Here is a 25,445-nt window from a genome sequence, read left to right on the forward strand (position 1 = left end):
CTTCTACCAATCACTTTAAATCTATGCCCCCTGGTTATTGACCTCTCTGCTAAGGGAAATAGGTCCTCCCTATCCACTCTATCTAGGCCCCTCATAATTTTGTACACCTCAATTAAATCACCCCTCAGCCTCCTCTGTTCCAAAGAGAACAACCCCAGCCTATCCAATCTTTCCTCATAGCTAACATTCTCCAGTCCTGGCAACATCCTCGTAAATCTCCTCTGTACCCTCTCTAGTGCAATCACATCTTTCCTGTAATGTGGTGACCAGAACTGTACGCAGTACTCAAGCTGTGGCCTAACTAGTGTTTTATACAGTTCCAACATAACCTCCCTGCTTTTATATTCCATGTCTCAGCTAATAAAGGAAAGTATCCCATATGCCTTCTTAACCACCTTATCTACCTGTCCTGCTACCTTCAGGGATCTGTGGACATGCACTCCAAGGTCCCTCACTTCCTCTACACCTTTCAGAATCCTCCCATTTATCGTGTACTCCCTTGCCTTGTTTGCCCTCCCCAGATGCATTACCTCACACTTCTCCGGATTGAATTCCATTTGCCACTTTTCTGCCCACCTGACCAGTCCATTGATATCTTCCTGCAGTCTACAACTTTCCTCCTCACTATCAACCACACGGCCAATTTTGGTATAATCTGCAAACTTTTAATCATGTCCCCTACATTTATCTAATTGCCTTTTGGAAGTTCTTATTGAATCTGCTTCCACCAACCTTTCAGGCAGCGCATTCCAGGTCATAACAACTCGTTGAGTCAAAAAATGCTTCCTAATGTCTTTATTTTTTGGGACGTTCTCGTCTCACTGTGTTGAGTCTTTCTGCGGCTTAGTTACCTGATCCAAGTGGTGCTTGTCCACTCATTGATGGCGATTAGGCGGCAGGGATATTCGATCATGGAGATGATTGCAGCCGAGCCCAATCCTGTCCTCCCTTGACATCCACACGTAACGGTTTATGGGGGAGGGGGAGGAATGGGGGTCAAGGGTCACCGAATGGTGAACAGAAGCTCGGAGTTGCCAACTCTGGTTGGACATATTCCTGGAGGTCTCATCGCATGAGCTCCCCCACCATGCTCCCGCCATTGGTTGTCCAGCACTTCCAAGCTCACGGCACATTGCCTGCCCAAGACCAATCTGAAAGTAAACAGTCTCTTCATTTCCCTATTGGTTGATTCTTGACAGTCAGTAGAACAGCCATTCCCCTCCCCCCAATACCTTTATAACGAATGAATGAAAGTGTTTAAAGACAAGAAAAAAAACAACACTTTTTTTTAATGCCCCTATGATTTTTCTCCTGGGTTTTTTTCTTCCTGGCCGTGTCCTGGAGATTAATCGTCAATCGATGGAGACTCCAGGACAATCAAGGAGGGTTGGCAACCCTATCAGAAGCTGATTTTTTTTTATTTTTAAAAAAATTGCAAAAGGCTGCTGAGACTCATTTGCTCACTCTGACTGATGCCTGGCCTGAGAACGGTAAGTCAGCACGGATGAGGAATCGAACCTGGTCTGCATGGCTGAGGGCACAACAAGGTCCTTTTTACCCAGGGCTGCCATTTTAGAATCCAGGTGGGGCAGACGATACGGCAGCTGCTCGACTGTGGCAGCATCACATAATATAAGAAAACCCAGTCCCGTTCCATCCAGAGTCTGTGTATAATTATTCTATCATGGACTGCCCTAGGGTTGCCAACCATCCAGGATTGCACTGGAGTCTCCAGGAATTAAAGACTTATCTCCAGGACACTGCAGCGAGCAAAAAAGCCAGGAGAAAAATCATAGAGGGCATTAAAAAATTGCATTTAAAAAAAAATTTCTTTGAACACTTTATTTTACTAGTTATAACAATATTGGACATGGGGGGGAAAATGGCTGTTTGACTGACAGCCGTGAATCATCCAATCGGTCAATGAAGATTCTGTCCCATCTTTCCGATTGGCCGTGGGAAGACGGGGCACAGCAACGATGGACATGTCAGGTGACCAATGGCGGGAGTGCGGGGGATGGAGTGGTTGGCGGCAGGAGATCATGTGACGAAACCTCCAGGAATACGTCCAACCAGAGTTGGCATCCCTAGACTTCCCTCCCACGCTATCTGTGATATCTCTTCGCCAAACTCAGCAGGGAAAATAAAATGAAGATAAAATAAAATGTGTTATTAAATATCTCTAAATGCCTTAGTCCTGTTTCTCACCAGAAATTGATCCGGGTGCCAATTGAGCTTGAATCAGCTTCCAAGTCTGGGAGATGGTTGGACATGTCGACTGATCTGTGCGGGAGGGGAACCTTTTTTCTGCTCTCTAACCTTGCTTGAGAATTTTGTACTTGTATCCTGTGGTCCTGTGCTCGTTGGCTAAAATAGTTTTTGTTTTTTATATTCATTCTCGGGATGTGGGCGTCGCTAGCGAGGCCGGCATTTATTGCCCATCTCTAATTGCCCTCGAGAAGGTGGTGGTGAGCCGCCTTCTTAAACTGCTGCAGTCCGTGTGGTGATGGTTCTCCCACAGTGCTGTTAGGAAGGGAGTTCCAGGATCTTGACTGAGTGACGATGAAGGAACGGCCGATATATGTCCAAGTCGGGATGGTGTGTGACTTGGAGGTGGTGGAGTTCCCATGCGCCTGCTGCCCTTGTCCATCTAGGGGTTGTGGGGGGGGGGTCACAGGTTTGGGAGAAGAAGCCTTGGTGAGCTGCTGCAGTGCATCCTGTAGATAGTACACACTGCAGCCACGGTGTGCCGGTGGTGGAGGGAGGGGATGTTTAATCTGGTGGATGGGCTGCCGATCAAACGGACTGCTTTATCCTGGATGGTGTCGAGCTGAATTGCCAGGGCTCTGAGCTGGATGACTTACAAGCTGCAATTTGGACACTCCTGGTGGAAATGACAGGACATTAAAGGCAGCACCTCAGGTTGATAAGGCCATAAAAAAAGCTAATGGAATTCTAGGTTTTATCACAAGAGGTATAGAATATAAAAGCCAAGAGGTAATGCTGAATCTATATTTATCCTTAATGAGACCTCAATTAGAGCACTGTGTGCAGTTTTGTGCTCCACACTATAGGAAGGACACTGAGGCTTTAGAGAGGGTACAATACAGATTCACTAGGATATTGCCTGGTGTGTGGAAATAAAATCTAAAGAATGATTGGAAGTATGGGGTCTTTTTGAGTTAGAACAACGCAGATTACGGGGCGATATGACAGAAGTGTCCGAAATTATGAAAGGATGAGTCCTGGTAGAAGACTTATTCCAACAGTTGAGGGGTCTATAACAAGGGTCCATAGATATAAGATCAAATGTAAGAGGTTTAGAACAGAGGGCAGGAGAAACTTTACACACAGCTGTGAGACTGTGGAATTCACCCCCCGGAGTTAATGTTTAAGGCAAAAATGTCAACATTCAAGATTAGATCAGATAGGTGAATGAAGGAAAAGGGAATAGGGTGGCTAAATGTGATTAGGACTATTTGCTCGCATGGATGCTCAACACCGACACGATCTGGTTGGACAGAATGGCCTGTACCCGTGTTGTAACTCCTTAACCCATCTGCTGCTGGAACCCTCATCCATGCCTTTGTTACCTCCAGGCTCAACTATTCCAGTACTCTATTGGCCGGCCTCCCACCTTGCACCCTTTGTAAACTTGAGCTCATCCAAAACTCTGCTGCCCGTATCCTGACTCGCACCAAGTCCCATTCACCCATGACCCCTGTGCTTGCTGATCTACATTGGCTCCCGGTCCGGCAACGCCTCGATTTTAAAATTCTCATCCTTATGTTCAAATCCCTCCCTGGCCTCGCCCCTCCCTATCTCTGTAACCAGCCCTAAACTCTCCGCGATCTCTGCGCACCTCCAATTCTTGCCTCTTGCGCATCCCTGTTTTCATCGCTCCACCATTGTTGGCCATGCCTTCAGCTGCCTGGGCCCTAAGCTCTGGAATCCCCTCCCTAAACCCCTCCGCCTCGCTATCTATCTCTCCTCCTTTAAATGGGTCGTTAAAATCTATCTCTGTGAACAAGGTTTTGGTCACCTGTCCTAATATTTCTATGTCGCTCGGTGTTAAGTTTTGTCTGATTGCGCTTATGTGAAGCGCCTTGGGATGTTTTACTATGTTAAAGGTGTTATATAAATGCAAGTTGGTTTTGTTATGTATGTATTTCTGAACGCGTTGGTGTGAGAGGAGTCAACTGCAGATTGTCTCTGTAGGTGAGCAGAACTGCACTCTATAGCACTAACATCCATCATTTACAGTGGAGACCAGTTCTTGACATCATCAACAACAACAACTTGCATTTATATAGCGCCTTTAACGTGGAAAAACATCCCAAGGAGCTTCACAGGAGCGTAATCAGACAAAAATGAGCCAAAGAGTTATTAGGAGGGGTGACCAAAAGCTAGGTCAAAGAGGTGGGTTTAAAGGAGGGTCTTAAAGGAGGAGAGAGAAATCGAGGATTGAAGGGGTTTAGGGAGGGAATTCTAGAGCGTGGATGCTAAAGGCAGTGCCACCAATGGTGGTGTGAGGGTGGGTGGGGAGGATGCATAAGAGGCCAGAATCAGAGGAATGGAGAGTTCTGTGGTGGGTTGGAAATAAAAGTGAGAGAGAGGCACACAGGGGTCACTCTCCTGAAGCAGCAAGATCCCATAACTTGGTGATTAGGTTTTCAAAGTATGTCACTCAGTCACTCAGGGGTTCGACCACACCCTAGGAACTCAATAATAACCACAACAACTTGCATTTATATAGTGCCTTTAACTTAGTAAAAACGTCCCAAGTCGCTCCTTAAAACCTACCTCTTTGACCAAGCTTTTGGTCAAGTATCCTAATATCTCTTTATGTGGCTCAGTCAAAATTATGTTTGATAATCGCTCCTGTGCTTCACAGGAGCGATTATCAAACATAATTTTGACTGAGCCACATAAAGAGATATTAGGATACTTGACCAAAAGCTTGGTCAACGAGGTAGGTTTTAAGGAGCGACTTAAAGAAGGTGAGAGAGGCAGAGGTTTAGGGAGGGAGTTTCGGAGCTTAGGACCTGGACAACCGAAGGCACGGCCGTCAATGGTGGAGTGATTAAAACCGGGGATGCGCAAGAGGCCAGAATTGGAGGAATCCAATAGATCAGTTGCCCTGCGCAGTGGGTAAAACAGCAAAATGGTTCATGAGAGAAGCTTGAGTGTATCAGTGGTACAAACGCTCGCACAACCGGGGCAAATTCCAAATCCGAACACATCAACAAATTATAAGGACCGAAATAGTTGAGAGACCTTGTGGGCTTCAGAGTAATCAAGGTGCAGTGTTGGAGGAGGTGGAAGGTCAGTGCGATTTTCTCGAGGCCGAAGCTCTGTGATACGTAGGGTCACGTAGTCACAATAAGCTAGGCAGCCCAGACTTACATACGTGGGACTGTGCGCCTGTTTTATTATTTTCAGGAACAGCTCGTTCTTCAGGCTGCACCACCCTTTGGCTGTTGCAGACTAAAATAAAAATCAAACCTTGACCTTAGGGATAGGATTCACCAGAATCCTATCGCAGATTCACCAGGATGATACCAGGGTTTAGAGGGTTTAATTAGAAGGACAGGTTGCATAAACTTGGCTTGTATTCCCTCGAAGGGGCAATCTACGAACATATGAACGTACGAACAATGACGGACAGGAAAAAACCCTCTGGTCCATCTAGCCTGTCCCACACGATTATGATACTGTGTGTACCACAATATATACACCCCTCACCCCACCCAAAACTATGTGATCTCCTGATCAAGATGTTTAAAACGTTAAAAGGATTCGATTGGGTAGATACGGAGAAATTATTTCCTCTGTTGGGGGATTCGAGAACAAGGGGATATAATATTAAAACCAGGGCTAGGCCATTCAAGAGAGAAATCAGGAAGCAATTTTTCACACAAAGGGTAGTAGAAATCTGGAACTTGCTCCCCAAAAGGCTGTGGGTTCTGGTGGTCAATTGGAGCTTTCAAGATTGAGATGGATAGATATTTGTTGGATAAGGGTATCAGGGATATGGAGCGAAGATGGGTAAATGGGGTTGAGGTGCAGACCAGCCATGATCTAATTCAATGATGGAGCAGGCTCGAGGGGCTGAATGGCCTCCTCCTGTTCCTAATGTTCCTGATAGCTCAGCTGAGCCACACAGACCACAGGTCCAAGATTTGATCCCTGGTTTGCATTGAATTAGTTGATCTTGTGGCAAGTGTGGCAGTAGGGGTTACATAATTGACCTCAGTGTCTCTAGGTTAGTAGGGAGAGGAGAGAAGAAATCTACCAAGTTCCTGCTTGTGACATTTAGTGCAAGTACATATGTGTGGACTGCGAGTGAGGATAGAACTGGGCTCAACTGTGATGCACACCATAGCCCAGTAAGCCTGCCAAGACACTCGAAGAATGGCCTCTTATTGGACAGTTAGTGAAAACTGTTAATGGTTAAGATAGCTGTCCCATCATATAATGGGTAAATGCGCAGTCCACTGTGGTACTGAGTCAAACAGACCAGGGAGGCCCCAATTCCAATCTCTAGACAGTGCTGCATTCGCTGATCTTAGCTAAGGTCTGGGCAGGCGGAGAACTCCTGGCATTAATGCAACCTTAGCAAGAGTGAGGAAAGAAAATTTGGAGGGGGCTGGGGGGCGTGGGGATGTGGGATGGGGAGGTGGGATGGGAAGGTGGGAAGTGTGTCCGTAAGGTAGAAAATGTTATCGTCCATTTGTACTGTGGTGGACCGATCTTCTCATCCGGTCAGCACTGGTGGAATGTGACTTGCGTCAAACAGAAGCCTCTCCTCGTGTCCTAGATGCAGTCAGCTGTAAACTTTTTTTTTGTTTGGCAAATGGTGCCAGTAGCCTTGCTGTTTTTGTGACGTCATGTGTCAGAATTGTTCCTGCAACTCCACTGAGGTCCAGGCCCTCACCCCCCTCCATCTCCACAGGGCAGATGGCTCTTCCCCATCATCTAGTCGTCACCTTTTTTTCCCCTTCATGCATCACTTACTACTTTGGCTTGGCGTCTGTGATGGTCTTCGAAGCAAAGAGGGCCACCTTAAGCTTATTGGCAACATTTTCTGCCAAATGCTGCCACTTGATTTTAAAAAAAAACGAGCTGATCCTGGTAGCTGGCTAACATAGCGGCAAAGCTATCCAAGTCCTAATGGGAACGTTTTTTTTTTGTTTCCTTTTTTTCTCTTCTCTGTCGCTGCAGCAACCATTTGAAGGATTTCAGTAGCCCAAATGTGTCCTTGAAAAGCTGCAGAAACTTTATTTCCATGTCACTCGTTAGTGTTAGCCTTTGTGTAAAGGGATGAGCCATGAGGAAAGATTAGAGTAATGTGCCCTGTATAATCTAGAGAGAGAAAAGGTTCAAAGAGAACTTCACTGAAGCATAGAAAGTATTAAGTGGCATGGATGAGGGGAATCTAGAATATTGATTGCAGGTTAACTAGGCCAGTAGGACAAAAAAAAAATAGTGAAAAGTAAATTTAAAATGGAGATGAGGAAAAATTCCAAGGGTTAGGGTGATTTACCAGGTGAAGTAGTGGAATCCAACAAATTTGGGGAGTTCAAGGTACAGCTGTGCAGGGTGAGTTAAAATACCAGATGGATGACAACATGAATCCCACTTGTTGGACAGTTAGTGTAAATGGGTAATGATTAAGATAGCCATCTCACCATTTAGTGGACAAATGCAATGTCCGATGTGATACTGAGTTAAACATACCAGGAACGTCCCAATTCCAATAACTAGACAGTTCTGCGTCAGCTGATCTTAGCTGGGGTGGTGGTTGGGCAGTACAGTAGACCTTAGGATCCTGGGTTGGGATGGGGAGGGATTGAGGATAAAAAAAAATGGGAGACAATCAACTAGGTCCCTGTATCTGATCTTATCCGGCACTTCCTGTTGGAAAGTGCGTCTAAGCATCAAGACGAGAGGATTGGACTCCACAACAATTCCTCCTGGTTGAATAGCCTGCCAGTGTTGCACTATCTAGGGTTACGCACGAGAAGTGGCTACTTGGGCAAGGCACTGAAGGTAACCTCGCCCAAGGATTGTGTTTCCACTAAGGTTCTAATGGATACTCTGCATTGTGTGTTTCTTCCTCTACCATTAGTCAGTCCCCCAACTACCTCCCCCCCCCCCCCACACTCCCGTTCCCCAACAACCCCACTTCCAATTAGGTACAAGAGTCGGCTGAGTTTGGTCAAAAACTGGGCAGAATATCCGTAGGGGTTCCCCAATCTCTCGCTGCGACATCGGGGGAAACGCCCTCCCTCTGGGCTTTCCGCTGAAGTAAGGGTAGGGGACTGGAGACCCGGCGGAAGTTCTACCCCGTTAACTTTTATTCGCCGCCAGCGTGATTTCACCTAGTTTAGCCACGCCAGAAACGTTGCATATGCAGCCTGTTAGAAGTCAAGCATTTTCTCAGTGAACTGGACGACCGAGCAGTACAAAGATTCACATAAAGAAAAATAAAAGAAACACTTGCGTTTAGAAGAGCGCCTTTCCTGGCCTCAGGACGCCCCAAAGCGCTTTGCAGACAACAAAGTACTTTTGTTGTAATGTAGGAAACGCGGCAGCCGATTAGCCCACAGCAAGGTCCCACAAACAGCAATGAGATAGTGACCGGATAATCTGTTTCAATGATGTTGGTTGAGGGATAAATATTGGCCAGGACACCGGGGAGAACTCCCCCTGCTCTTCTTCAAAGTGGTGCCATAGGATGTTTTGCGTGCACCTGAGCGGGCAGACAGGGCCTCAGTTTAACATCTCATCCAAAAGACAGCACCTCCGACAGTGCAGCGCTCCCTCAGTACCGCACTGGGAGTGTCAGCCTAGATTGTGTGCTGAAGTCTCTGGAGTGGGACTCAAACCCACGACTTTCTGACACAGTGGCGAGAGTGCTTCCAACTGAGGCACGCAAAGTTTCATTTCCAGGTCTGGAGCTAAAGCAGAGTCATTAGGACATTGAGAATGGGTCCGGATGCTTGTAGTGGGAGTGGGACGTGCATCAACAGGTCGAATGATCTTTGATTGTCCTGGGCTTATGTTCTTGCGAGAGAAAATTGTGGAGTTGTTTTTTGTTAAGTTGACCGATTGCCTCATGGGTTAGGTTATAATTTTGGACAGGTTCCTAGCAATTCCCGTGCCTGTCTTAACTTGAGTGCAAGAGTTGGGAGGTGGCAAAAATTGGGTTTCTTTAGGAATGTGCTTATATCATACTGGCGTGGGTGTGTATACAAGTGGATTATTCTGTGTTTACAATTGGCAAAGTTTGGGTAAGCTGAATGGGAAAAATAAATGCCAGCCAGATGCAAACAAAACTGGATTTACAATCTCGAGACATCTCTTGGTTGTTGTGTGAGGGCCAGCTCTCCGCTTTTGATCTTGGTATTTTTGTATTGTACTGCCCTTTGTGTGATCTATAGTTCAACGAGTTCTGATGCCAAAGGCCTTGTTATGCAAGCTGAGGAGGAATCCCTTGGTGCAAGCCTTTCTTTTTTATGGCTTCCAATCTCCGATCTGTCCCGTTGACACAACTCGCATTTATGTAGCACCTTTAATGTAGTAAAACGTCCCAAGGCGCTTCACAGGAGCGGAATCAGACAAAAATCTGACACCTAGCCAAAGAAGGTGATATTAGGACAGGTGACCTAATGGTCAAAGAGGTAGGTTTTAAGCAGATTCTTAAAGGAGGCGAGAGAGGTAGAGAGGTGAAGAGGTTTAGGGAAGGAATTCTAAGAGCTTTAGGGCCTAGGCAGCTGATGGTGGGGTGAAGGAAGTGGTGGATGCGCAAAAGGCCAGAGTTGGAGGAACACAGAGATCTCGGAGGGTTGTAAAGCTGAGGGAGGTTACAGAGACAGGGAGGGGCGAGGCCGTGGAGGGATTTGAACACGGGGATGAACCGGGAGCCAATGTAGGTCAGCGAGCACAGGGGTGATGGGAGAACGGGACGTGGTGCGAGTTAGTAAACCGGCAGCAGAGTTTTCGGAATGAGCTCAAGCTTATGGAGGATGGAAGTTCACACTGCGGCAGAGCTGTGATCCAGACTGCTACTGCGCACAGCAAGGTTACAAATGAATTGAAGGCAGTGTGTTATCACATCATCCATCCAGTAGCCCAGGAAAACCCGTAACCTGAATTGGGAGGGTCCAACCCTTTGCCTTCATGGGCGACCCCAGATGTGTACCTTGGGGGCCACACATAGAAGTTTGAATCCACGTTCCCGTTAATTTGCCTAACTCTCAAGTTGGTGACGCTAACAGATCTTTGTGTACTGACTAACGATTTATCCACCAGCAGTACGACAGCGCTGAGAACAGCCCTCCCCAACCCGCCAAACCACGTTCCCTGGACAAAATGCAAACAGGAAACATCAGCAAATATGAAATCGCCCTCTGTTGGTGGGCTTCAGGGGCTTGATAACCAGGGCTTGGGCTGAAGACTGGGCTCCCCTTGGTCTTAAATACAAGCAGAAGCCCGGCAGTCCTCCAAGTTTGTATTTTTTTTAAACATACCTCCACGACCTCGAATAGCATCTTACTGAAAGCAGAGTGGAATGTCCGGGGGGGGGCTTGTCAGCTCTATGCACCACGTTTTCCCCTCTGGGACCTGGAGTCAAATTCAACCTGGGATCAGTGGGATGGAAGGGTCTCTTCTAACTGTTGGCACAGGTCCGAAGTCACCTTTTTTTTTTGTCCCGAACGTGCTGCACTCAGCACACTCCGCGTCTCAAATGACTCATATACTCTATCCCAAAATGTTACTTTCTGAAAGAAATGTATCTAATTTTGCATTAGAATGAATCGATACTAACTACTTCCACCGTCTCCCTAAGGAGCCTGTTCCGTAGGTTGGCCGCTCGCTCACTGAAATATTGTTTCCGTAGATTAGTTTTGAATTTACCCCCTTTCAAAGCACAGGCTGTATCCTCTGGTTCCACTGTTCTGGACAAGGTGAAACGGCCTATCGTGGTCTACATTATCCCGTCCCTTCAGAATCCTAAAAACAGCAATCATATCGCCTCTCAACCTTCTCCTCTCCAATGAGAACATGCCCAATTTACGTAATCGCTCGTCATAATTCAGTCTCTCCGTCCCCTCAATCATTGTGGTTGCTCTCTTCTGTACCCGCTCTGTAGCTGCAATATCCTTTTTTGTGGAGCAGCGACCAGAACGGCACACAGTATTCTAAGTGCGGTCGCACCAATGATTTATCTCTCGCAGCCTTTTTGCATACATCATGGATAAAAGCCTTTAAAATCCAAGCTGCAGACTCTGTATGTTGCGAGCAATAACAGTCGCAGTGGGTTTCAGGCCGCAATTCAACCTTTGCTGACATTCATAAGGTGTTTGAGGTTCCCAGTCATAATTTACACCTGTCGTCAGAACCACTGGTCTGAATGACAGCCTTGTAATCCCGTACGCGCCATCTCTTAACCTTTGCGTCTGCGAGTGAATTTATTGTTGGAACATTATTACAGCAAATGAAATATGATACATACTTGAAAAGGAAAAAATTGGCAGGGTTACGGGGAAAGAGCATGGGAGTGGGGCTAATTGGATAGCTCTTTCAAAGAGCCGGCACAGGCATGATGGGCCGAATGGCCTCCTTCTGTGCCGTATGATTCTATAAATTATAAGTGTCAGCCGTGGCAGTTATATAGTGGCTTTCATGACCTCAGGGCATCCCGTAGCACTTTACAGCGAATTAAGTACTTTTGAAGTGTAGTCACTGTTGTAATGTAGGAAACGCAACAGCCAATTTGTGCACAGCAAGATCCCACAAACAGCAATGTGATAATGACCAGATAATCTGTTTTAGTGATGTTGGTTGAGGGATAAAAACTGGCCTGGGCACTGTGCTCTTCTTCGAAACGGTGCCGTGGGATCTTTTACATCCACCTGAGAGGGCAAACGAGACCTCGGTTTTAACATCTCATGTGAAGAACGGCACCTCTGACAGTGCAGCACTCTCTCAGCACAGCAGTGGGAGCGTCAACCTAGATTTCGTGCTCAATCCCCTGGAGTGGGACTTAAACGCACAACCTTCTGACTCTGAGGCAAAGGTGTTACTCACTGACACCTTCTTTCCTGATGTTCATAATTTCAAACCCTAGCACCGACAGACAGCTTGGATTTACCTTTAAGAAGAGAGAAAGAAAAAAAAAATCAACAATTGCAGTAATGAAGCTGAAGTCAAATAAGACACTTCCAAGTGACCTAGACATTAGTGTTGTTTCCATAAGCTGTGTATTTCTAAGTAATTAATCAAGTAGTTATTGCTTATTCCGCAGGGGAAATATATTCAGAGCTTGCAGCCCTGAGATGGCTCAGCTAAATCTTATTCCAGCCGAGGAGTTTTTTTTTTGAGGGTTTGATTAGGCTGAGATGCACGGCGCTTGGCAGCGACTCAGACTGCTCCATCAGTCGTACTCGAGTTGAATAATGAACAACTGACAGTAGTTTACGAGCGCTGCAGATGGCGTGGCCGTGTATCCAAGTAAAGAAGATTACCAGTAGTTTTCACTCTCTCTCTCTCATTGTGGGAGAGGGGGGGGGGGGGGTGAAGCTGAATGGAGCCCAAGGTTAGACTTCCATTCTCCTGACCGTCGCCCCGAGTAACAGTGGAATGCCACGCAGCTTGGAAAAGAAGTTCAATGCTCTGAGCAAATCCTGTATTGTGGCGGCACTGATGGCGACGGTGGGGGAGGGGAGGAGAGGAAGACACTGAGAGAGTGTCTGCGACTCGTAATGCTTTCCAACCGCAGCTCTTCTGCCCCAGGGAGGGCGAGGCCTCGGAAGTGTTGGCGCAACTTTCCGAATTAGCGGGGGGTGGGCGGAAGAAGGGGACTCGATGCGAGGATAGTCGGTCTAATTTAATCAATTGTTAGCTCCTTCTGACTATTCCGATGGAGAGGGGGAATGGGGATGGGGTGGGTGGGTGGGGGGAGGGGGAGCAATACTAAATTTCTTCGCCCCTGAAGATGTGAAAATCTGAAGCACGGACTTCTCCTGAACACTCTTCTCGAGTGGAATTCCAATCCAAGACTCAAATTCCAGTGTTACTTGCCCGAGATTCTCGGGCACAATTCCATCTGTAAACGTGCTTTGTTTTTTTGTTGATTGTTTAATGTTTTTCCACCCTCGTACATTGAGTCTCTTACACCCAAGCTTTGACTAAAAGCCACAGATTGAAGCTCTTCAAAAGTAAGAGACGCTGAATCACTATCTGCCTGGAAACAGAGTTGAAGGTTATTGGGATAGATATAGACTGATGTGGTCAAACCAACTATGGGATGTAATGGTTTCTGCATCTTGAGCAAGAGGTGTTATCTGGAGGGCAGTGGGCCAAGATTGTGCAGAGGAGATGTGGCTATAGGCAGATATTCTGAAGTTTTGCTTAAGATTACCTTTGGGGAAATCGAGGAGTGTTTATACAGAACTTTTCCTCGGGCGATGAAATGATTCGGACAGAATCCATGATTAGATAGATAAAGGCGGAAGTTGGAAGAAATGTTATTAACGTAAAGGACTCTTGACACATCGACTGCATTGCCACAGCTAGCTATTGAAATCAAATCAATCATAACATTTAAGAGGGAATTAGATGAATACTTGGAAATCATTAGACTGTGAGGCAAGAGCAGGTAAAGGAACCAGAGGGAGATGAGGAGAAATGTTTTTTACGCGGCGAGTTGTTACGATCTGGAGTGCGCTGCCTGAAAGGGCGGTGGAAGCAGATTCAATAGTAACTTTCAAAAGGGAATTAGATGTACACATGAAAAGGAAAAATTTGCATGGGGAAAGAGCAAGGCAGTGGGGACTATTTCGGATAGCTCTTTCAAAGAGCCGGCTCAGGCACGATGGGCCGAATGGCTTCTTTCTGTGCTGTGTGATTCTATGAAATGGGTTTGGATAGCTCTGGTGTAGGGCTAGCACAGGCAGAGGCAAAAAAAAAGGGCCGAGTGGCCCCGTGCTATGTTGAGGGTTTTTGACTCTGCTGTACACACTCGGAAAGCAGTGGGCTCGATTCCCCGCTCAGCCTTTTCCTCGTTCCACTCTTGCTTATTTCTTACGAGGTTGAACTTCTTGTTTGATGAGGAGGGGGTGATGCTGCTTTGGGGACCGTTGGGACGGACTGATTTCCTGGGGCAGCCAGGAGCAGCAGGCCTCAGGAAACTCGACAGGGGGGGGCCTGTCCGCCATCTTGGCTGCCTCGGCAAGTTCACAGCAGCAGACAACCTTTTCTGATACACTGAGAAAGTTTTTGTACTGTAATTAAATTTGATTTCAAGTGGAACAATTTAGACAGCTGCAACACCCTCCTTCTATCCCTGATCATCTTCGCTTTATTTTGCAAATCCAACACAAGTTACCAAGCAACAACATCCTTTTTAATATATGTTGATGGAGATAATTATAATTGATTAAATTGTTCATTTAGAAATTTGATATAAGGAAAACGAAAAGAAAACACTTAAGAGGGATTAATTTTCAGAATGTGCTTATGTATCAGGTGAAATCTGCAAGGTCGATCCACTCTAGTATATGGAGTGATAAGCTGGATAAAAGACAACCCATTTGGATCAGCAATTTTTGTACAGCGGGAGTAAGTGGGAAAGAAGTTTTCTGTCGGAATTCCACACAGCAGGAGCAAAAGAAATCAAAGACATCGTATATAACAACAGCTTGCATCCATATAGCGCCTTTAACGTAGTAAAACATCCCAAGGAGTTTCACAGGGGCGTAATCAGACAAAAATTTATGCCGAGCCAAAAACTGAGACATTAGGACAGGTGACCGAAAGCTTGGTCAAAGAGATAGGTTTTAAGGAGAGTCCTGAAGGAGGAGAGAGGGGCGGAGAGGTTTAGGGAGGGAATTCCAGAGCTTAGGGCCTAGACGGCTGAAAGCACGGCCGCCATTGGCTGGGTGAAGGAAGTGGGGGATGTATATACTGGCTTACCATATCTCTCAAAGTGTTTCATATACAGTGAAGTCATGTACAATTGAAGTACAGTTGTGATGTAGGCAAAAATGAAATTTGCACACAGTAAGGTTCCACAAACAGCACAGAAATGAATGACCAGTTAATCTGTTTTTGGTAGTATTGACTTAGGGAGGAATGTTGGCCAGGACACCAGGAGACCTCCCTACACTTCGTATAGTGCCATGTTATCTTTTATAACCACCAAAGGGTAGATGAGACCTTGGTATAATGTCTCATCTCTTGAGTGGCACTTCCAACAGTACAGCACTCCCTCAATATTGCACTGGAGTGTCGGTCCAGATCATAAACTCAAGTCCCAGAGTTGATTTCTGAGCCACCAACAGAGCTAAACTACAACTCAATATAAGAAAACACAGCATGAGAAAAGGCCCTTCAGCCCATCAACCACTTCTTTCATTTATGATCTATCTTAACTTGGACTCTACTTCACTTATTCAATCTCCTGAGGAACAGTTCTGCGTGAATACTCATGGTTCCTGAAAGGTGATCGAACAAAACTCCAAAAGAAAGAAAGAGACTTGCATTCATATTGAGCCTTTCACAACCTCAGGATGTCCCAAAGCGCTTTGCAGCCAAAGAAGTACTTTTGAAGTGTAGTCACTGTTGCAATGTAGGAAACACAGCAGCCAAATTGCGCACAGCAAGGTCTCACAAACAGCAATGTCATAATGACCAGATAATCTGTTTTTTAGTGACGTTGGTTGAGGGATAAATATTGGCCAGTTAGAGCTCCCCTGCTCCTTTTCGAAATAGTGCCATGGGATCTTTTACGTCCACAGGAGAGGGCAGACAGGGCCTCGGTTTAACGTCTCATCTGAAAGAAGGCACCTCCAACAGTGCAGCACTCCCTCAGTACTGCACTGGGGTGTCAGCCTAGATTATGTGCTCAAATCTCTGACTCCTAACTAGATGTTGACCCAGTTTTTTGGGAGAAATGGAAAGGGATTGGAGGCACTGGTATTCCATGACTGCCTCTGAATTCTGCTGTGATCAAGTGCATGTTTCTGTCTCTCCCCATCCTAAACGTACTGACCTGTGGTCCCATGGGGACCCAGCTGCCCTCCAGTGCCCTGCCCAAGTGGTCGTTCTTTATTAACGAGTCTAGGTGGCAAGTGTTGGCAGGTTATTTGACCGTACAAGGCCCCACAGCCAAGTTCCATCGTGTCCTCACTTGGTGTCGACATATCCAGCAGAAGTCACTAGACTGTGAATAGGAGCAGAAATCGGAGCTGATTCATCCCCTCCCTGGATAATTCAGTTGGTGAAGGCAGTGCGTAGCTGAGCTGTACAGACCAGAAGCCCCCAGCTTCAATTCCCAGTCTGTGCTGAATTAGTTGACCTCAGCCATTGACCCGGTCCAGACGATCTCGGCTGCTCTATGCTTATTTAGCCGATTTCAATGAGCTTACCAGTAGGGGGGGGGGGGGTGGGGGAGGGCAAAAATCAGCCAGAGTTCCCAATCCCAGTTTCTATCCAACTGGCTAGTGCAGACACCAGGTGTGGCGGGATTTGGCTCGACTGTGAGGTGCCCATGGGAGAATAGCCTGCCGATGGAAGAAATGGCGTAGGTACCGGAGCGGAGCAGTGTCCGAGGGAACCATATCCCAGCACAGTTCAGGAGGAGGGGGATGGAGAAACTTAGGTATTCCTTTAAATAAACCGAACAGATATTGTACTCCTGCCAGAGCTTTGGTTCCAGCTGCAGGTTACAATCAAGTTTTTTCGCAGACTGGGTTAATGCCAATCGAAGACAACAATCAGCTCATTATTATTTCAAATTAAACTTACTAACACCGCCTAACCTCTTTCACCTGCGATCTGTAAGAATGCTTTGAGATTCAGGCTCCAAAGCGCAGGAATTCATGAGTGGGCGAGGGTGGCGGGGGGGGCGGGGGGGGGGAAGAAAGCATTAAATAATTGGATGCAAATTACCAGAGTGGGTGAATTCAGAGCATTCGTATCCCAGCTACCTAATCCTGGTCATGATGCACTTGTGCGTGTCGCAGATTAGATTGGGTGATTTAGGCGTCTGGCGATCACACGGAGCTGCGGAGGTTTTCAACAAAAAAAAACATTTGCTTGTGCTGTTTAACTCTCACTATGGTCCCAAAGAGGGGGGGTTGGCAGGACATTGGTCAGCTGCCTTTTTAAGGTCTTTGTGATTTGATAGTTGAGGAGTTTTATACACTTCCGTTTCATTTCTGTGTGTCGCAGGCCCCTCTTTCCTCTCCCCCCGCCCCCCCCCCCTCCCATATCAGCTTCTCCAGCCCTGCTTCCTCTTCCCATCCCCCCCACCCTGCCCTCCCCCGATGCTGGCAATGAATTACATAGAATTTACAGCACAGAAACAGGCCATTTGGCCCAACTGGCCCATGCCGGTGTTTATGCTCCACACGAGCCTCCTCCCGCCTTACTTCATCTCATCCTATCTGCACATCCTTCTTTTCCTTTCTCCCTCATGTACTTATCTAGCTTCCCCTTAAAGAAAGAAATAACTTACCTGGCATTGGCCCATGCCCTTGGTCCCCAGTGTTTTCACAACTGCGTCTTTATATTACGGGTGGGACTGCAGTCAAGAGGTGTGGGTAGAAGCCACCCTGGATGGTGCTCATTGCCTCTGGCTCCCTTGTTTTCTATTGGGTTGCTGGTGCCTTTAGTGGCGTTTTCAGCCCCAAACTCAATCTAAAGCGTCTCATAACGTCATATGACCCTGTCTATAACAGCGCGAGGTATGAATAAATACCCAGGATTGTTATACACAGAGTGACAAGTCCTGCAAAAGGAGTACTTTTAAAATATGCTGTTCAGGGCAAAGATGCATCAGTGTCTTTTATGATCTAAGTCACGTCTCCAGGTTTGAAGGTGACACTTGTATACCTGATTTTAATGGTAACTCTTTGATCATTAAAACATTTCGCATCCACTTTAACACTCTGAGGCGCGCTAAGTAAATCACACAAATTACGTTGAGATGATTAAGAGCCAGTGATTGTTGTTGCTGAGAAACGGGCATCTTTACTGCATCTGAGACTTCTTACGCCAACTGCGGTACTTGGGCACATCAAGCTGTACTGTGCCGGCTAAGTGTAGAAAGTCGCAGGTTGTGTCATGGGATGTTGCACTGTAAAAAATCATGAGCTCAGGTTGGGGTAATCTGGAGGTTATGTTACTGGACCAGCAACCCAGAGTTCGCAATCCCACGTTGGCAAGTTGTGAAATTGAATTCGATAAAATAAAATTTGTGTGCTGGTTTCAGGAGAAAACCAAAATGACCACGCAAACTGCCAGATTATCGTAAAAACCCAACTAAATTTAAATCTGAGATAGATAGCTTTTTGGCAACCAAAGGTATTAAGGGATATGGGCCAAAGGCGGGTATATGGAGCTCGATCACGGATCAGCCGTGATCTTATCAAATGGCGGAGCAGGCTCGAGGGGCTGAATGGCCTACTCCTGTTCCTATGTTCCTAAAGTCCTTCAGGGAAGGGATGTGACTCCAATTCCACACGATATAGTTGACTCTTAATGTGCTCTGAAGTGGCATAGCAAGAACTTGCATTTATATAGCACCTTTCACTTCAGGACCCCCGGACGTCCCAAAAAGCTTTACAGCCAATGAAGTACTTTTGAAGTGTAGTCACTGTTGTAATTTAGGAAACGCGGCAGCCAGTTTGAGGGAAACTTTTCATCTACCCTTGCCAAACACCACATCATGATCACGATCTGTGCTGAAATTAAGCACAGCAAGCTCCCACAAACAGCAATGTGATAATGACCAGATAATCTGTTAGAGTGATGTTGGTTGAGGGATAAATATTGGCCAGGACACCAAGGAGAACTCCCCCGCTCTTCTTTGAAAGAGTGCCATGGGATCTTTTCTATCCATCAAAGAGGGCAGAACAGGGCCTATGGTTTAACATCTCATTGGAAAGACAGCACCTCCAACAGTGCAGCACTCCCTCAGTACTGCACTGGGAGTGGGACTTGAACCCATGATCTTCTGACTTGGAGGCAAGAATGCTACCCACTGTCCCATGGCTGACTAACAGTAAACAAACTTGAATTGGAGGGCACCACATTCTTCAACAACAACAACAACAACAACTCGCATTTATATAGCGCCTTTAACATGATAAAATTCGCAGGAGCGATTTTCAAACAAAATTTGACACCGAGCCACATAAGGAGATAGTAGGACAGATGACCAAAAGCTCAGTCAAAGAGGTAGGTTTTAAGGAACGCCTTAAAGAAGAGAGAGGAGAGAGAGGTTTAGGGAGGGAATTCCAGAGCTTAGGGCCTAGGCAGCTGAAGGCACGGCCGCCAATGGTGGAGCGATGAAAATCAGGGATGCGCAAGAGGCAAGAATTGGCGGAGTAAAACTTTGTCTTCGCTGGACATCCACGAACATGCATTGGACGGTGGGTAGGAGCAGGAGCGAAGGTCGACTCTCCCCCATCCCTCGCCTTGCCTTGCCGGGGGGCACTAAGGCCACTTTTTAGCACTCTAGCATCTCCTCAGCTAAAATCAGCTAACTCAATATAAACCATGGAGTCTTCCTAATCTGTATGGCTGAGCATCACACTGGGCAGTGCACTTACCTGCTGAGCTGCAGGGGTGGAGGGGAGGGGGAAATGGGGGGACCTTTTTATCTACCCTTGCCAAACATTGCATCATCATCCTGTTCCATGCTGAAATGAAGCAAGAAGACACTGAAACAAAGATATATTCCCTCCCCCCCCCCCCAATCTCAGGATGTGGACGATGTTGGTGGGGCTACATCCCTAGTATCCCACCGTGACGATGGGCCTTCTGTTTGAGGTTACAGTTTGTAAAATATCAAGCAACATCTCTCTACTGACTGATGCTCACAGTCTGATCACCCTCGTGAATGTGCTCACTTGGGCGAGGTATGGAGAGGGCTCGATGCCTGTCGAACCACACTGCAGCACGAAACAACGCCTCCAGAGAGGAATGGGGGCCAACTTACTGAGCTCGTACTGCTAAATCTATGTTAAAGCATGTTCCAAGTGTGCAACTGGGTCGTTACTGTCTGCTGTGAGTCTTCACTGTTGATTTTGAGAGTACCTTTTTGTCGGATGACCTGATCTCTTCTGGTACGATTCATGTTGAAGGTGTCACTTTACTGAAAGGGTCTTCACACTTTCCCCCCGCAGGTTACACGGGAACGTACAGACAAGAGTTACGACACACTTGTGATGCAGCTACGGTAAGAGTTTAAAGCCCTTTTTATTTTAGCATGTTAATAAGTCCTGCCTTGGTTTTTATCAGTCTCTTGCGCCATCATTAGTCATCCCAAATTACCACGCCCCATTGTGGGTAAGGCATGGTGAATTAGTTGGCTCTTTCTCTGTTCACATTGTGCCTATTCACTTGTAAAAGAGGGGGCCCCCGCGGCAGAATCTTGGTACATCAGACACAAGGGGGTATTCATGGAAAAGGGGAAAGTGAGTCAACGAGGAAGAACAGAGCTGTGTGCGAAGACTCTGAAAGGTATGATGAGGGAAGTTAACCGTGCCAATGTATCCGATGAAGCAGTTGGACAGAAACAGGTGAAAGAGGAAACAATCGGTGTGTTGTGTGAGAGAGTTGGTGGTTAAGATTGCAGTGCATTTGTTGCCCAGATCTTTGTTGTGTTTTTTTTGTATCTCTCTCTCCAGTTTCCCCTTCCCAAGGTGCTCACGTGTGCTAGGGTACAGACCCATGGGCTTTCACCACCTCCCTACTTATTTCTCTCCCCCAAAAATGAGTGATCATAGTCGGTGAGTTTTCAACCATGAGAGAAAGGATCTCACAGTTGAGTTTAATCCAGTTCTCTGCACACGCAGCATCCATCAGGGGGCGGTGGAGAGTGCGTTCCTGGCTGGCAGTTTGTTTGTTCCTGTCATCCTCTGCACCCCCCGCCATACCCCTGGCGAAAATTGTAAAGTAGAACTATGCAGGATAATTAGCACTCCGAGACGCTGTCCCTCGGAGCAGCGGTGTGCCTGTTCACACCAGGGTTGCACGAGAGTTTCCAAATTTGATCGACCCGTCAGGAGGGTGGGTGGGGGGGGGGGCATATCAGGCAAATAACCAATAACCGCAGGAACGGTGGGAAAGATCAAGGAGAAGCAATGACCTGCGGGCATTGGCGACGTCTACGGGGAGGATCTCACCTGCCTGCAGTCTTGATTTGCCAGGGAATGCGAGTGAAACAGCCTGAAATAAAATAATTTTTTCAAAAATGAGAAAAGAACTGGCTTCCCCTCCCCCAGAGAGTGGAACATAAGAAATAGGAGCAGGAGTAGGCCATACAGCCCCCTCGAGCCTGCTCCGCCACTCAGTAAGATCATGGCTGATCTTCAACCTCAACTCCACTTTCCCGCCCGATCCCAATATCCCTTGATTCCCTTAGAGTCCAAAAGTCTATCGATCTCAGCCTTGAATATACTCAACGACTCAGCGTCCACAGCCCTCTGGGGTAGAGAATTTCAAAGATTCACAGCCCTCTGAGTGAAGAAATTCCTCCTCATCTCAGTCTTAAATGGCCGACCCCTTACCCTGAGACTATGCCCCCTAGTTCTAGACTCGCCAGCCAGGGGGATACAACCTCTCAGTATCATAGAATCATAGAAAATTTACAGCACAGAAGGAGGCCATTCAGCCCATCGTGCCGGTGCCGGCCGAAAATGAGCCACCCAGCCTAATCCCACTTTCCAGCACTTGGTCCGTAGCCCTGTAGGTCACGGCACTTCAGGTGCACATCCAGGTACTTTTTAAATGAGTTGATGGTTTCTGCCTCTACCACCCTTTCAGGCAGTGAGTTCCAGACCCCCACCACCCTCTGGGTGAAAATTTTTTTCCTCAGCTCCGACCTAATCCTTCTACCAATTACTTTAAATCTATGCCCCCTGGTTATTGACCTCTCTGATAAGGGGGCCCTGGTATCTACCCTGTCAAGCCCCCTCAGAATCTTATATGTTTCAATGAGATCCCCTCTCATTCTTCTAAACTCCAGAGAATATAGGCCCATTCTACTTACTTTCTCCTCATGGGAGAACCCTCTCATCCCGGGAGGGTAAATGCACCTGAACCTGGTGCGGCCCTGAACCAAGGAGACCAGAAGGCCTCAGGTTGAATTACTTGCTCTGTGCTGAGTTAGTTGATCTCGGCCTAACTCTACAAATGGCCTCAGTGTCCCCTGGATTAGGGAGGGGAAAATATTAACCAGGGTACCTACTCCCGAACGCTGTTCAATAAAACCTGTTGGGAAAATGCGCAGACATCAAGTGAGGATGGGATTGGGTTCAGATGCGACGCCCCCCCCCTCCCATGACCAAACGTCGTGCTAATGTTCACAGTCTAGGGTCACACATGAGGTACTGGAGGGTCACAGGCAGCCGTGGAGTATATAGAATTACATAGAATTTACAGCACAGAAACAGGCCATTTGGCCCAACTGGTCCAAGCCTGTGTTCGTGCTCCACACGAGCCTCCTCCCAGTCTACTCCATCTAACCTTATCAGGATACCCTTCTATTCCTTTCTCCCTCATGTGCTTCCCCTTAAATGTGTCTATGCCATTCGCTTCAACTGCTCCTTGTGGCAGCGAGTTCCACACCCTAACCATGCCTTGGGTCGAGAAGTTTCTCCTGAATTCCCCATTGGATTTATTGGCTACTGTGCTGAAACAACGTTTTATCTCTGAATCCATTTTATTTTCAGAACAAACTAATCGATTGTATTTGGTGCTGGTATTTAGCTCCAAGTGCTTAAGCGCTGCTGCAGTGACGAAGGGGTTAATGGTCGTCTGGCTGCTGCAAGTTTCTGATTCCTCACAATTCCACTAAGAGATGCACTCAGAGTTGAATAGGGTGAGTTTCAGCAGACAGTGAGAATAATGAAACCCATTCACAACTAGACAAGGACACGCAGATTAATTCTGGCCTTCTGGGCGGTGACGCACACACGGAAATCTCCGAAACAAAAGTAGAAAGTCCTACTTATCCCTTGCTCGCTAGGGCAGGGCGCAAAGTATTGTCATGTCCCAACAGCATTCACCTAACTGAGAGAAGTGGGGCAAGAATTGAAGTTGAGAGAGTATCCAGGTTGAGCTATCCTCTGCATTTCTTTCTCCTGTATCATTCCCCCCCGCCCCCTTTTTTTTTTATTTGTTCATGGGATGTGGGCTTCGCTGGCGAGGCCAGCATTTGTTGGCCATCCCTAATTGCCCTTGAGAAGGTGGTGGTGAGCTGCCTTCTTGAACCGCTGCAGTGACGGTTCTCCCACTGTGCTGTTAGGAAGGGCTCGTGCTTAGTGGCCTGTCTGGTTTTATTCTTATTATGACTTTTTGTAGTGAGATTTTACAACTGAGTGGCTTGCTAGGCCATTAAGAATCAACCACATTGCTGTGGGTCTGGAGTCACATATAGGCCAGACCGGGTAAGGACAGCAGGTTTCCTTCCCTAAAGGACATCAGTGAACCAGATGGGTTTTTACGACAATCTGGTAGTTTCATGGCCACCATTACTGATACTAGTATTTTAATTCCAGATTTTTATTTAATTAATTGAATTTAAATTCACCAGCTGCCGTGGTGGGATTTGAACTCATGACTCCAGATTTTAGTCCAGGCCTCTGGATTACTAGTCCAGTAACATAACCACTATGCTACCGTACCCAGGGACTTCTGCTAAGGAACTTTCTTTCCCTTCGTCCCACCGCCAAAAAAAAAAGCTCAGGTCAGGAATTCATCCTTTGTGGTATCACGGGTTGAAATGCAAGGCCTAGCCTGCCACGCCTAATCACATTAGGGAAGGAAAGGCCTTGCGTTTGTATGGCGTCTTTCACAATCTCCGAACGTCACAAAGTGCCTTACAGCCAATCAAGTGGAGTCACTGTTGAAATGTAGGAAACGCGGCAGCCAATTTGCACACAGCAAGGTCCCACAACCAGCAATGAAATAGTAACCAGATAACCTGTTTTAGAGAGATCAATGTTAGCCAAGACGAACTCCCCTGCTCTTCTTCAAAATAGTGCTATGGGATCTTTTACGTTCACCTGAGAGGGCAGACAGGGCCCCAGTTTAATGCCTCATCTGGCACCTCCAACAGTGCTGCACTCCCCCAGTTCTTCACTGGAGTCAGTCTAGATTTTGTGCTTAAGTATTGGGAGTTAGGATTGAACTAACAACCTTTACAGGGTTAACAGAGGTGGGAGAACTACCCACTAAGCCACAGCTGACAACAAAGTATGTTTGAAGTTTAGTCACTGTTATAACGTAGGGAAACACCAAGGTCCTATGCCAGTGGACCCATCCTTGAGTCTGGTACGGTATATGTAGCAAAACGCCAAATGGGTTACATCTTCTGCCCCTCATACTTCCAATGTGGCACATGTTGATGCTGCAAAATTGAACTCTTTACAATTCCCTTGCCCTCCTCTCCTGAAGGCGTTAAGCCCTTGCTGGCATAGAGCTCCACCGCTGCCAGCTTTGCTCCGTGGTACCTCACCCAAGAGGCTGTTCTTCACACAGGGTCAGTGCCAGTCGGCTGTTTGGCAACAGGTGGCATCCCAGTCGGACCAATCGCACCGTCACACTTTGCAGGCAAGGGTCGCTAGAGGGAGCAATTGGCAGGAGAAGCCCGGTGCTGATTGAAACCAATGGAAATAAAAATGGGGAGAGAGAGAGAGAGAGATGTAAAACTTGCTGCCCACGCTCGTTTTACACCATCGCACAAAGTCAAGATCTCTACCCCCTTTTACGTCTCCTAAATTCACCACCGCAGGGTCAAAAATTTAATGAAGCATGTGTTGGATTTGACCACTAATATTCTGAAGTGCCACAAATACTTCCTTTCATCGAGCTTCGCTGCTACAACTTCATTTTCCAAAGCTCCTGACAGTCGTGCAGTTCTTGTGCCAGAAAAATATCTCAATTAGAATTTATTCTCTGTGTGTTTGTGTGGGTGGGGACGGTGGGGAATTACTGTCAAACAATGTGAATAATTGAAAGTTGGCTATAACGTCCAATTTAAAATATCGAAAGATGTCCCGACTCGCTGCACAGTCAAAACGCGATAGCTGTTGATATATTGCAGTCGGGCATTAACCAGTTCTGTATCCCAGGTGTTCTAGAACTTTCTTTAGTCATACAATTTCCCCTAGATTAGAGGCAACGCCTTGATTTTAAAATTCTCATCCTTGTTTTCAAGTCCCTCCCTAACACTGTCACCTCCTCCAGCCCTACAGCCCTCTGAGATCTCTGCGCTCTTCCAATTCTGGCCTCTTGCTCATCCCCGATTTTTATCGCTCCACCATTGGCGGCCGTGCCTTCAGCTGCCTAGGCCCTAAGCTCTGGAATTCCCTCCCTAAACCTCCCGATCTGTCTACCTCTCTCGCCTCTTTAAGACGCTCCTT

General features: G+C 46.9%; 1 protein-coding gene across 5 annotated transcripts in view; it reads left to right on the forward strand.

Moving 5' to 3' along the window:
* sema5ba (sema domain, seven thrombospondin repeats (type 1 and type 1-like), transmembrane domain (TM) and short cytoplasmic domain, (semaphorin) 5Ba) overlaps window positions 1-25,445 on the forward strand; it is a 300,621-nt gene that overhangs the window by 57,020 nt on the left and 218,156 nt on the right. For 4 of the 5 annotated variants that reach the window (XM_067987075.1, XM_067987080.1, XM_067987077.1 and 1 more), the window contains exon 2: window positions 20,202-20,254. The gene's annotated coding sequence lies outside the window, so the exon portion shown is untranslated. Of the gene's footprint in view, window positions 1-20,201; window positions 20,255-22,751; window positions 22,901-25,445 lie in introns of all 5 variants that reach the window. The other variant, XM_067987078.1, reaches the window with a different exon arrangement.

The sequence above is a fragment of the Heptranchias perlo genome, chromosome 7, assembly GCF_035084215.1.
Source record: "Heptranchias perlo isolate sHepPer1 chromosome 7, sHepPer1.hap1, whole genome shotgun sequence".
Classification (NCBI taxonomy): Eukaryota; Metazoa; Chordata; class Chondrichthyes; order Hexanchiformes; family Hexanchidae; genus Heptranchias; species Heptranchias perlo.